The sequence below is a fragment of the Dasypus novemcinctus genome, chromosome 1, assembly GCF_030445035.2.
Source record: "Dasypus novemcinctus isolate mDasNov1 chromosome 1, mDasNov1.1.hap2, whole genome shotgun sequence".
NCBI classification, from domain to species: Eukaryota; Metazoa; Chordata; class Mammalia; order Cingulata; family Dasypodidae; genus Dasypus; species Dasypus novemcinctus.
The window spans coordinates 96,918,541-96,931,734 of NC_080673.1; the positions used below are offsets into that span (position 1 = coordinate 96,918,541).

Genomic DNA, 13,194 nt, shown 5'->3' on the forward strand with positions numbered 1-13,194 from the left:
AAAGAGAAAAGAAAAATAAATAAATAAAAATAAATATATACTTATATTAAGTGAAATATGCATTTCAGTGAGAGATAGTAAATGATTCTAGGTTTCAGGACATCTTGGCAGGGCCAACATTTCTGGAAAAAGCTAATAGAATTTGCATCCAATCCCCATTTGTAGCAAGTTTCTTATTGCCAATGTCAGTTACACTGAACACATCATTAGCAGCACTTGTGCGGGAAACTAACATTTGGGAAAAGGGTTAGCAAGTTCTAGCTTCAGTTTTTAGTTCATTAAGACTTCTCAAGAATGTCATGAAAACAGCCTATACATGTAGTTTTGAAAAAGTAAACATGTCAAGGTAGGCAGACAACTCTCTAGAACCCAAAACACATTATCTGGCTGTATTTATGTTGAATTCTCCATCGAAAATGGGCAGTTAGCATTTTTTTCTTTGGGACATGGACATGTACTAATATCCAGGGATACTTAGAGGGGGCATGGGGTCAGGGACAGGAAGGCTAACCTTGTTGTTTTAAGTTAGAGAGGCACATCTCTAATATAAAATCCATGGTCCTGTGATTTTCTTGAATCATCTGGTATAAAATTTAATCTAGTCTTTAACTTTACTCTGGAAGTCCTCCTTGCCCCACAAATGATGTTCTATGGCTTCAATATTCAATGGATCATCAAAATTCAATAAGGTCAGTAAATAGAGTTTAATCCCCAAATCACATCCTTTAATGTTCTCCTGAAAGCCCAGCCAGTGCTGGGAATTGAATGTTCTCTAGGTAAACCTAATCACATTTTCCCTGTCTCTGTGATATTGGGGTGTCAGATTCTGGCCAAACAATTTGTTTTTGGGAGGCACAATGTTATATGCATCAGAAAGTTTAGTTTCAAACTGAAATTTTCTACCCTGGTAGTAACTGTCACTTGAGGTTACAGTTAGCTGAAAGCAGTGAGGCCTGTTTGGATCAGGAAAATGCATCTTACATGTACCTTTAACAAGCAGCTTGCCACTCACAGAGGTCCTCCAAAAAGAGCCTGAAGCTGTGGCTGCCATTCGGGACCCTTTAAGACTGTCTGCTCCAATTTTCTTTCCAGAGTTAGCATTACTGCTACCTTCACTGTTTACTGCTTTCTACAGGTTGGTGTGTCTCCTGGGCACATGGTGACAGGAGAGGCACTCCTGTGCCCAATACCATGTCCAGCTGGCAGCATGATGGCCAGGTGCAGCCTCTCATAGCACACTGGTTCTGGGGTTCTAGGCCGGTTCTTTCAGCAAGGTTTTGTAGTTTTCTGTGTATAAATCATTTACTTCCAAGGTTAGATTTATTATTAGATTTTTTATTCTTTTAGTTGCTATAGTGAATGGAATTTTTTTTCTTTTGATTTCTTTTTCCAATTGTTCATTGCTTGTATATAAAAACATCATTGATTTTGGGGTATTGAAATTGTACCTTGCCACTTTGCTGAATTCATTTATTACCTCTTAGAGCTTTGTTGTATATTTTTCAGGATTTTCTATATCATGTTATCTGCAAATAGGGAAAGTTTCCTTCTTCCTTTCCAATTTGGATGAATTTTATTTCTCTTTCCTGCTTAACTGCTCTGGCAAGAACTTCCAATACAATGTTGAATAACAGTGGTGACAGTGAGCATCCTTGTCTACTACCTAATCTTAGAGGGAATGTTTTTAGTTTTTCACCATTGAGTTGGATGTTGGCTGTGGACTTTTCATTTATGCTCCTTATCATGTTGAGGAAGTTATCTTCTATTCCTAGTGCTCTAAGGGTGTTTATCAAGAACAAGTACTGGATTTTGTCAAATGACTTTCTGCATCAATTGAGATGTCTAGTTGGTTTAGTGTATCATTGAAATCCTGTACTTTCTTATTGGTCTTCTGACTAGATGCTCTACTGATTATTGAGAGTTAAAGTCTCCTATGACTAGTGTAGAACTTTCAATTTGTCCCTTCAAACTTGTAAGTAGTTGCTTCATATATTTTGGATCTCTGCTGTTAGGTGCAGATATGTTTATAATTTTTACATCTTCCTATTGAATTATCCCCTTTATCAGTATATAATGACCATCTTTTTCCTCATAATTGTTTTTGACATAAAGTCTATTTTATCCAATCTCACAATACCCACCCCAGCTGTCTTTTGGCTAGTCTTTGCATTGTATATATTTTTCCATCCTTTCACCTCAACTTACTTGCATCTTTGAATATAAGGTGAATCTCTAGCAGGTCACATATAATTGGGTCATACATTTTAATCCATTCTGTCAATCTCTGACTTTTGACTGGAGAGTTTAACTCATTTACATTTAAAATCACTACTGATAATACAGGACTTTTTTCTATCATTTTGCCATTTAGACTTTGTAAGAATTATACCTTTCTTGTCCCTCACTTCTTCCATTAATGCTTACATTTATATTTACTTGATTTTTGTGTTTTACCATATTGAGTTGCTTCTCCTTTACATCCAGGTACATTTTTCATCTATTTTCCTTGTGATTACCATAGGGTCAAAATTTAGTATTCTAAATATATAAAAATCATATTTGGTTTGATACAATCTTAACTGTAATAGCATGCACATCTATTTTTCCTATACCCTTCTGTCACCCCACCATATTTTGTTCTTGTTACTACTTATATCTTTGTATGTTGTATGTCAAAAACATAGATTTATCATTATTTTTATACATTTGCCTTTTAGCTCCTGTAAGAAGTAAGAAGTGGAGTTACACACCAACCAATACAATACAATAATACTGGCACTTACAATTATTAAAACCATTACCTTTAACACAGGTTTTTTATTTCTTTATGTCATTATGAACACTGTCTGATGTCCTTTCTTTTCAGTCTAAAGAACTCCCTTTACCATTCCTTCTAGAGCAGGTCTACTGGTAATGAAGTCCTTTAGTTTTTGTCTGAGAATGTCTTAATCTCTCCCTCATTTTTGACAGATAGTCTCACTGGATATAATATTCTCAGTTGGCATTTGTTTTCTTTCACTCTTTAAATGTTTAAATGTTTCACTGTTTTCTTGCCTTTTTGGTTTCTGATGAGAAATAGGGACTCAATCTAGTTGGGAATCCCTTGCATATAGTAATGCTTTCCTCTTGCAGCTTTCAGAACTCTCACCTTGTCCTTTACATTCATTAGTGTGATCAATATATGATGGGGTGTATTATTTTTCATGTTTATCCTGCTTGGTGTTATCTGGGCTTCTTGGATGTACATATTCACATCTTTTGCTAAGTATTGGAAGTTCTCTGTCATTATTTCTTTGAATATTCTTTCTTCCCCTTTCTCTCTTCTACTTCTGGAAATTCATAATGTATATATTGGTATGTTTGATGGTGTTGCAGAGGGATCTTAGGCTTTTATCACTTTTAATAATTCTTTTTTCTTTTTGGTCCTCAGTCTGACTCACTTCGAGTGCTTTGTCTTCAAGTTCATTGATTCTTCCTTCTGCTACCTCCAATCTCTGTTTGAAATTCTCCTGGGAATAGTTTGTTTCTGTTATTGTGATCTTCAACTCCAGTATTTCTGTTTGCTTTGTTTTTAAAATTTCTATCTCTTTACTAAGATTATGATGTTGCTCACTCATTGTTTTCCTGACATCCTTTAGTACTTTCTTTGTATTTTCCTTCATCTCCTTGAGCATTTTTTAGGTCAATTTTCTTATAGGCTTTGTTCAGTATGTCCACATTGTGGTCTTCTTTGCTGACCTGGATGCTGTTTAGTATTTTTCTTGCCTATATAGTTTCAAAAATAGTTGCTTCAGACATTTCCTGCCTGTTTAAGAGTTGTTCTGGTAATAGAACTGAGTCCTGGAGCCCTCTGCTGTGCCCTCTTCCTACAATCCCTCAGGAACATAGTTTTAAACTCATAAAAATATTTATTTTTTCAGATATTTTTTGTCATTTGCCAAGCCCTGCTTTGCCACAAATAAAAACAAATAATTCCCTTTCCCCACTGGAAGTTATGTTTTAGTGTCTTGAGGATAAACAACAAATAAATAAACCAAAATAAAATATATATGATGTACAGAAAATATGAGGTAATTGACAAAAGGAGAATTGATGGGGCTCACTATGTTTTGTAGATTAATAAGGAGCGACTTTACTATTAATATGATATCAGATCAGAGTCTTCAAGCTGACGATGGATTTGACCATGCCCTAGGGAAAGAATATTTTATTTTTATTTTTTTAAAGATTTATTTATTTACTTTTAATTTATTTCTCTCCTCTTCCCCACCGCCCCACCCCCCGGTGTCTGCTCTCTGTATCCATTCACTGTGTGTTCTTCTGTGTCCGCTTGTATTCTTGTCAGCCACACCCGGAATCTGTGTCTCTTTTTGCTGTGTCATCTTGCTACGTTAGTTCTCCGCATATGTGGTGCCACTCCTGGGCAGTCTGCACATTTTTTGCACTGAGCAGCTCTCCTTATGGGGTGCACTCCTTGTGTATGGGGCTCCCCTACACAGAGACACCCCTGCATGACATGGCACTCCTTGCACACATCAGCACTGCACATGGGTCAGTTCATCACATGGGTCAGGAGGCCCTGGATTTGAACCTTGGACTTCCCATGTGGTAGGTGGACGCTCTATCCTTTGAGCCAAATCTCCTTCCCAGAATATTTTAGATGAGGGAATAGAAAATGCAAAAACCCAGGTGCTGAAAATTTCTTGGTATGTTTAAGGAATAACAAGGAGGCCTGTGTGGCTAAAATATAGCGTAAAGGAGGCTGCTGTGTTTAGAGATAATTGTGCAAGAAAAATAAAAGGCATTGAAGTCAGGAAAGGAAGAAAGAAAATTATATAGGCATGTTAGTCTTTTGAAATACTATATAGTTTTCCTAAGAGAGAGATATGCACAATACTAACAACCAACTTGACCTAAAGGCCACTAAAGCATATTCCACCCAATAAAATCAGAGTACATTTTATTCACATGCCCACAGAATAATAAAAAGTCACCATATTCTGGAAATTTAAACAAGTTTCATCCATTTAAATGGATTCACACCCTACTAAATATTTTTTCTGGACAAAGTGGAATTAAATTAGACTGATTTTACAGAAAGATATTGGCAAACCTCCAGATATTTGGAAACAAAATAACAAACTTCTAAATAACATGTGGGTCAAGATGAAATCAAAAAGAAAATTGGAAATTATTTGAACTCAATGATTATGGAAATCAGAATTTGTGAAGTGTCACTTAAAGAATATTAAGGATAAATTTATAGCACAAAATAACAAAACACAGAAATGAAAAAGGGTCTCAAATCGATGACCTCAGTTTTCACTTTAAAAAGCTAGAAACAGAAGATCAAATTATTTCTAAAGAAATCAGATGACAGGAAATAATATTGAGATCAATATATAAACCAGTGAAATAGAGCAGCAGTAAAACAAAACACTAGATCTTTGAGAAAATCAACAAATTTAAAAAGAGCTAGGCAAAAGAATCAGGAAAAAGAAAAATACAATGAACAATTCAGGAATGAAAGAGGTGATATTCTACAGATTCTATTGATTTTAAAAAGGTAATAAGAACATATTAAGAACAAGTTTTTGCCTATAAATTTGATAACTTAGATGAAATGGGCAAATTCCTTGTAAGACACAAGCTACCCAAGTTCCCATAAAGAAATAGGTAACCTGAGTAGTCCTAAATATATGAAATAAGTTGAATTCATAGGGAACTCCTTCCCAAATCCAGAACTTCACTAGTGAATTCTACCAAATATTTTTATTTTTTTATTTTTTTATTTTTGTTGTTGTTGTTTTTTTTTCTACTAAATATTGACAGATAAAATAATATCAATTCTCTACAACTCTTCCAGAAAATTAAAGGTAAGTGAATACTTTTCAACTGTTCCTATAACCATTAACTGGAACTAAAATCAGACAACTATTATAAGAAAAGTAAACTACAGACCTATAAACCTCATGAACATGAACACAAATAATCTAAACAAAATATTACTATATCATTTTAATGATATATCTATAAAAATGATCATATACCATTACCAAATAAGATTTGTCCCAGAAATACAAGGTTGATTCAAAATTTAAAACATCAATCAAGCCTAGAAGCAATGATTCTCCAGGGCCAGTATCAATATATATACCCAGGTCTCAGATCTTTGATTCTAAAACCATGCTTCAATAAAAGGAACCAGGGCTCCTTAACAAATGACTGACTCAAAGACTAAAGCTGGAAATAAACACGATTAGCCTAGAGTGTTTTGTAGTACAAGAAAGTAAGACAGGCTCAAAAGAAAAAAAAAATCCAAAACCATGCAAGTACGCCAAAGGGACACAAGAGCCAATTAAAGTGATCCCAAGGGCCAAAGCTGTAACTATTTAAGTAACAAAATTATGTATTATTGGATTATATCACAAATATAAAGCGTACTGGATTGTAACACAAAGCAGAATATAAATCTCCAAGAGACCATACAGATAAATAAATGATTAAATAAAAAAATGTGTATGGTAGGGAGAGGGTAGACAAACTGCCATGCAGAAGAATTCAAATTAAATTATGTAAATATTCTATCTTTGAAGAGATGCAGCATAATTCTCCACACTTTAAGTTTGGTCTGAGCCTAGTGACTTCCTTCCTAAGAGTACAAAATGGACAGGGGAAAAATTACAGAGTGGCTTCACAATGGAGAAACTAAGAGTACAAAATGGAAAGGGGAAAAATTACGGAGTGGCTTCACAATGGAGAAATTTGACAGACATTACCTCAGCAAAGAAATCAAAGTCAACCTTAACAGCCATCAGTTATTTTCACAGTATGTACCCCTGATATCATGTGATGAAAATGATACTTTATTTCTATATTTCTCCTGCAATATCCCATAACCCCATTCTAAGTATGAGAAAAGCATCAGACTAATTCCAATTGAAAGACATTCTACAAAATATCTGATCAGTATTCATTAGATCTGTCAATATTATCATAAACAAGGAAATCTGAGAAACTGTCACAGCCAAGTAGAGCCTGTGCAAACATTATGACTAAATGTAATGTAGTATCTTGGATAGGATCCTGGGACAGAAAGAATGTTAGGTAAAAACCAAAGAAAAATGAATAAAATATAGGCTTTTGTTAATAAAATACATCAATATTCGTTCATTGATTGAAGCAAATGAGCTATACTAGTATAAGATACTATAATATGGGAAACTAGGTGTGGGATATGTAAGAAATCTTTAATACCTTTGAAATTTTTCTGTAATTCTAAAACTGCCTTTAATTTTAAAAAACTCTAAAATTTTAAAAAATTAGTTGATATAATTCACCGTATTAATAAACTAAGAAAGAAAAAAATATATCATTGTCTTAACAGATGCAGATAAGCATTTGATAAATTCCAGTATCCACTTCTAATAAATATTCCTTGTGAAGTTAAAAATTGAAGGACTCTTCTTCAACCTGATAAAGGGCATTTAGAAAAAAAAGAAAATCACACCTGACACAATACTTAAATGAGATTAACAAGAATGCAAGATACAAGACCAATATATAGTAGCCAACTTTATTTCTATATACACCAAAAATCAGAAAATCAGAAATTAATTTTTAAATTACAATTTTACCAAAAACTGTGATTTTTTTATATATCTGATAAAGTATGGGACAGACCTATATGCTGAAAATTAATAGTATTGCTGAGAGAAATTAAAGAAAACATAAGTAAATGGAGTGCTATTCCATCATGGGTTGGAATAATCAATACTGAAGATGTGCTGTTTTTAAGATGGCTATTTTCTCTAAATTCATCTATTGATTCATCATAATCCCAATCAAAATCCAAGTCAAGAAATGAATACTAAAATTTATACAGATATTCAAAAGACCTAGAGTAACCAAAACAACTTAAAAACAATAAAGTTGAAGGACTAACAAAATGGCATCACTGATTTCAAGATGTAATATGTAATAGCTACAATAATCAAGACAGTGTGGCATTGCATAAAAATAGACAAATAGATCAATGGAACAGACTCAAGTCCAGAAATAAATACAAAATATATATGGATAACTGATTTTTGACAAGTGTGAGGGCAATTAAGTGGAGTAAGGACAGTCTTTCCAACAAATGGTGCTACAAAATTTGGATGTGGATATGTGAAAAAACTAACTTCAATACATAATTTGAATGATATACAAATTTAACTTATAACAGATTATAGACCAAAGTATAAAATCTAAAATATAAAGCTTCCAAAGAAAACAAAAGAGAAAACCTTTGTGATCTTATACTAAGCAAAGACTCCTTAAATGTGATACAGGAAGATAATCCACAAAAAGCAAATCGATAAATTGGACTTCACCCAAATTTAAAATATCCACTCTTCAAAAGACATTAAGAGAGTTAAAATGCAGGCAGAGCCTTGTATCCAAAGCATAAAAATAAAAATTAAAATAAATTAAAAAAACACCTTCTCAAAACTCAATAACAAGGTAACAAACATTCTGTGGCAGTTTGAGATAATTCATGAGAAAGATTATGATTGTAAACTAATCTATTTCTCTGGGTGTGATACCTTTTTGCTCTTCTCAGTTTCCTTTTCATCCAGATAAATTTATCATTTATTTTGATAATTGCTCCTTTGCACAAATTATTAACTACTTTTCTTTTATTTCCCTCCTAATTCACTTAGAAAGTCACAACTTTGGTTGAATACTACTGTATTTATTCCATATTTCTATCCATGCACAGTTTATGGCTGACGGAAACGCCAATCCTTCCAAGTTTCTCATTAAATGCAAGACTCAAAACTTCAAGTAAGCTCTCACTACTGCCTTGTAATTCTACCACATTTACAAATGCCAGTGGTCTCAAAATGATTTCACAGACAGTAGCATCAGCGTCACCTGAAATCTTATGAGAAATGCAAATTTAAAAGCTTCATCCTAGATGGATTTAACCAAAATATATGTAGTAGGGTGTAGAAATCTGCTTCAACAAGCTAAGTGATTACGATGCACAATAATATTTGGGAAACACTACCATATTCAATTCAGTATACCCCTCTTTCTAGCTCCTACTCCCTCCTTTTCAGCTCAGTTGATGACCAGTATTTTCTTCTTTCACTGAGAAAATTTAAGCTACAGGAGGGAAAATCCTAATTTTTCCTGTCATCAAATCTACCAGACTATTGTCCTAGTCTTATGTATTCTGCCTTCTTCCCTATTTAATTGGGCAAAATCTTCAGACTCTGACTGAGCCCCTGCGCTCACTGGATCCGTACCTTTTTTGTCAACCTCTTCACTGGATTCATACCTTCTTGTCTGCTTAAGGACATCGTACGGGTAATTCTCCCCTTCGTCCCCTGCATCTCCAGTTTTTCTCCTTTCTGGGTCATTCCCAGTGGCATATAAATATGCAAATGTATGTCTCACTGTTAAAGATAATCCCTCTGTTGACCCTAAATATTGATTAAGTCACTGTCTTATTTCTCTTCTTCCCTTTGTATTAAAACTCATTGAAGAAATTATGTCAACTGTCTCTACTTCCCCAATTTCCACACTCTCTTGAAGGCATTCCAACATCTTTTGTCAAGATCACTAATGATTCAATATCCATTGACATACTAGTGGTTGAGTCTCAAGCTGCATTTTCTTGACTTCACAGTACATCTGACATAATCTTTTACTTCCATTTTTTAAAAACAGAAAAACACTTTACTCAATTTTATAGTGTTCATACTCACAGTATTACTTAGATTTTTCCACCTTTGACTTTTTCTTATGCTCTGTCTTTGCTGACCTTATTTCTAAATAAATAATACTGTATTAAGAACATTTTCTGAGAAAGAACATGATTATACACGTGACTCTTAGCATTTCCACAGAGTATTGTTTTTCTCTATTCTCTTCTATGATAAATATGACTTGTTTCGTATTGGATTCTTGGATTACAGTCTTTTATTATTAAAACATTATAAAATTGCTGTTATTATTTTCCAGCTTCCAAAGTTCCAGATGTAATTTCAATACAGTTTGATCTTCATATTATTTTAAGTAACCTACTGATCCCTTCTCTACTACTACGGTTCAAAAAGTTTCACTAGGAACTTTCTTGCAATGAAATAGTGAAGTCTTTCAATTATTATTCTCAACAGGTTTCCTTTTCAATCTCAAGCTCTCTCTTTCTCTCTGCCTCCTCCCTCCCACCTTCCTCCTTCTTTTAAAATTTACTATAAAAGTTTTGCACAGATATTTTATTTTTCTGATTTATTATCTTTGTTGTGAGATATTTTTACATATATTACATACATTAGACCATTAATTTCATTCTTAGCAGCAACATACCTTCTAAAATTTTGTCAATTGTGGGTTTTAATTTGAAAATCATACCTTTTAATTCTAAAATGTATTTTATGTATTGTAAAATTTCTCCATAAAATTTTATAAAGCTTATTATGGTTATTGTACATTTTTATAATTTTATCTGCTACAACAGAAGTACCTCTTTTTTAATTTGTTTAGTTTGAACCGATATGATTTTGCAGCCTCTAAAATGGGTTGTATTTTTTATTATTTACCTTCTCATGACAATAGCTATGATTCTTCAGAAATCCATTCATGTAATATCTCTTGTGTAGGTTAAACTCATAGTTGTTAGACTATAAGATAGGAGGGTCTGTTCCAGTTTGTACATGGCAAAGGAATAGAAAATGACTTTGTGCTATGGGATACAAGAAGCAGCTTCTTTATTTTGACTCTCTTGAGATATAAGCAGGGAAAAGTGGTCCTTTTCTAGACATGTTGCACAGCATCAATTCAGCCCACCACTTCAATCTTTTTTCCAGAGATGGGCATTCCTCTTAGATACCTCACAGAATAAGCAATTTTAGTCAGGGCTTTCTTATTGTACCAAAGGAATCATGACAGCCAGTCCTTTCAGGGCAAGCAAGGAATGGATAATTATTGCAATAGGAACCAATAACCAGTAAGCATTCTCTGCCACTGGACCCTTTATTTGTTCTCTCTCCTTCTTTTTTTTTAGGAGCAATGCCCTACATCTATTCTCTTTTCTCTCTTCTCTACATATCCTGGCTTCAGGCACTGAGATTCCCTGCAGGCTATTTGGGTAATTGAGACCTCTGAGGAGGTAAAGGGAAGGGAAGGTAGAGTTTTCAGTCAGGCTTCAGGTTGTATGTAACCTTCTTAATATTTTATTTTTTACATTAAGAAAAAACTCATTCGCACATGCAATATTGTACTACACTTGTTCTTTAGTAAAAGGCAAAAGATTTATATGATCTGAAGATAAACCAGAGTAAACACACTTGCTCTTTAATTCAGAGCAGACAATTAACATCCTTTGCAAAGCTAGCAATTAATTGTATATTATTTTTCCCCTTCATTCTACAAAAAACTTTTCCTTTTCCTATATAAACAGCTATTATAATGTATTTAACAAGTTTCCTAAGATCACATTTATCCTTGGAAAATCATATATTGTGTTATTTTCAGCTGATTATTAACATATAAAAGTCATATATATATATGTAATAATCTCTTTCAGCTTTTACTCAATATTGTATATTAGGAACTGCTTCTCTTATTGTATTCATACCTAGGCCATCAATACTTTCCATTTAATAATATTTACCCATTACCTAAATGATGGACACAGCCATTGGTTGTATCAGGATCCCTACTACTGAAACAATGCCGCAATGAACACAAATCTCCTCCAGGGTTATTTCATCAAATTATAATCATACAAAAATGGTTTTTTTCCATTCTCATTGAGTTGTTTTCATTGATTATAAAGAAAAATGATAGAGATGGAAGGAAAGGAAAAGAACTGTAACATTTACAAATCCTCATCTGTTTAGCACAGCGTGCAAAATATGTGATGCATATGGATATGTCTGTCTATCACATGGAAATTTAACATATCTTCAAGCTGCACCATTGCCTCAGGTTTACTGACTTATGTACTAAAATGTCAATTTACAGGAAAAAAGTATATCTGTATATTATTTTTCTGTTAGATTATCATGAACCTTTCAATTTGGAAAAAAAAAAAAACAAGTAAATGAATGATACTCAAACAGCCAGATCTAAAAAAAAAATCAATATTTACTATTGATAGAGTTAATTTAGAGATGCCTAATTATATTATACGCTAATTATATAGATGTCTCCAATTTACATTAAAGTCTCCAGAGATAAGGAACCTCTTATCAGGTGAAATAATCTTACCAAATCATATATTCTGACTGTCTTTGATTTAATTTTTGAATCTTTGAAATATGTTAACACATTTCTAGACTGTATTACATACTTAACTTTTTTAAAGTTCATTTACAAATCAAATATGAAAATATTACACAATTTAAAATTCATTAGTTACTTGAATCTATTTTTTCAAAGACTTGGGTCATAACTATTTGTAGACAATTATTTTGTGGCTCTTTTAATGCCAATAGCTTTAATTAATATCTATGTTTGTGGAATGATAAAAATATCATTGAGGAACAAACTATTTGGGATGACAATATAAAGCAGATGGATAAAAGCACTGAAAGATTATCATTCATACAGAAATAATTAATGAAAAAATATTTAATTAGTTTTGTTACTACCACAGTGGGAAAAGAGTAGCAAGAAGACCAGGTAATGTTAAGAAAGAAAATAATCAGCACCATTTAAATTAAAATTCATTTTAAGCTCACATTTTGCAATATCTAAGCATAGTATCCAGGTGAAGTACTCTTATAAGTACTAGAAATATTTCTCTAAAGAGATAAGAATGCACTCCACAGATAGAATAGTTTCTGAAAGATACATAAATGAATTCACAAGCAGTAATAGATTATATATGGCTAGTTTTAAAATTCAGTTATTTCTCTTAAATATGCCTGGCTTTTCTAAACTATTTAATGGCTTCCAAGCTAGTTCTCACTTTAACACAATCCAGATTTCTGATTATGTCTGAAAATAAGAATCAAATTAGATTTCAGTGGGAAAGTGCAATTACCCAAACTCACTTGGCAGAATTTCAACATCATGCAATCAGATTGGGATAAGTTGAACTGGAGTTCCTTCACGTCATGCAGAGAGTACACAGTGAGAGGAGCAGTAGTGTATTTGTACATAATCAAAGTCTGTGAGTATATTAGTATCATCAAT

General features: G+C 33.0%; 1 pseudogene; it reads right to left on the reverse strand.

The window, feature by feature from the left end:
* Positions 1–577: 577 nt before the first annotated feature.
* On the reverse strand, positions 578–9,350 carry LOC111759023 (NEDD8-conjugating enzyme UBE2F pseudogene; annotated as a pseudogene).
* Positions 9,351–13,194: the final 3,844 nt, after the last annotated feature.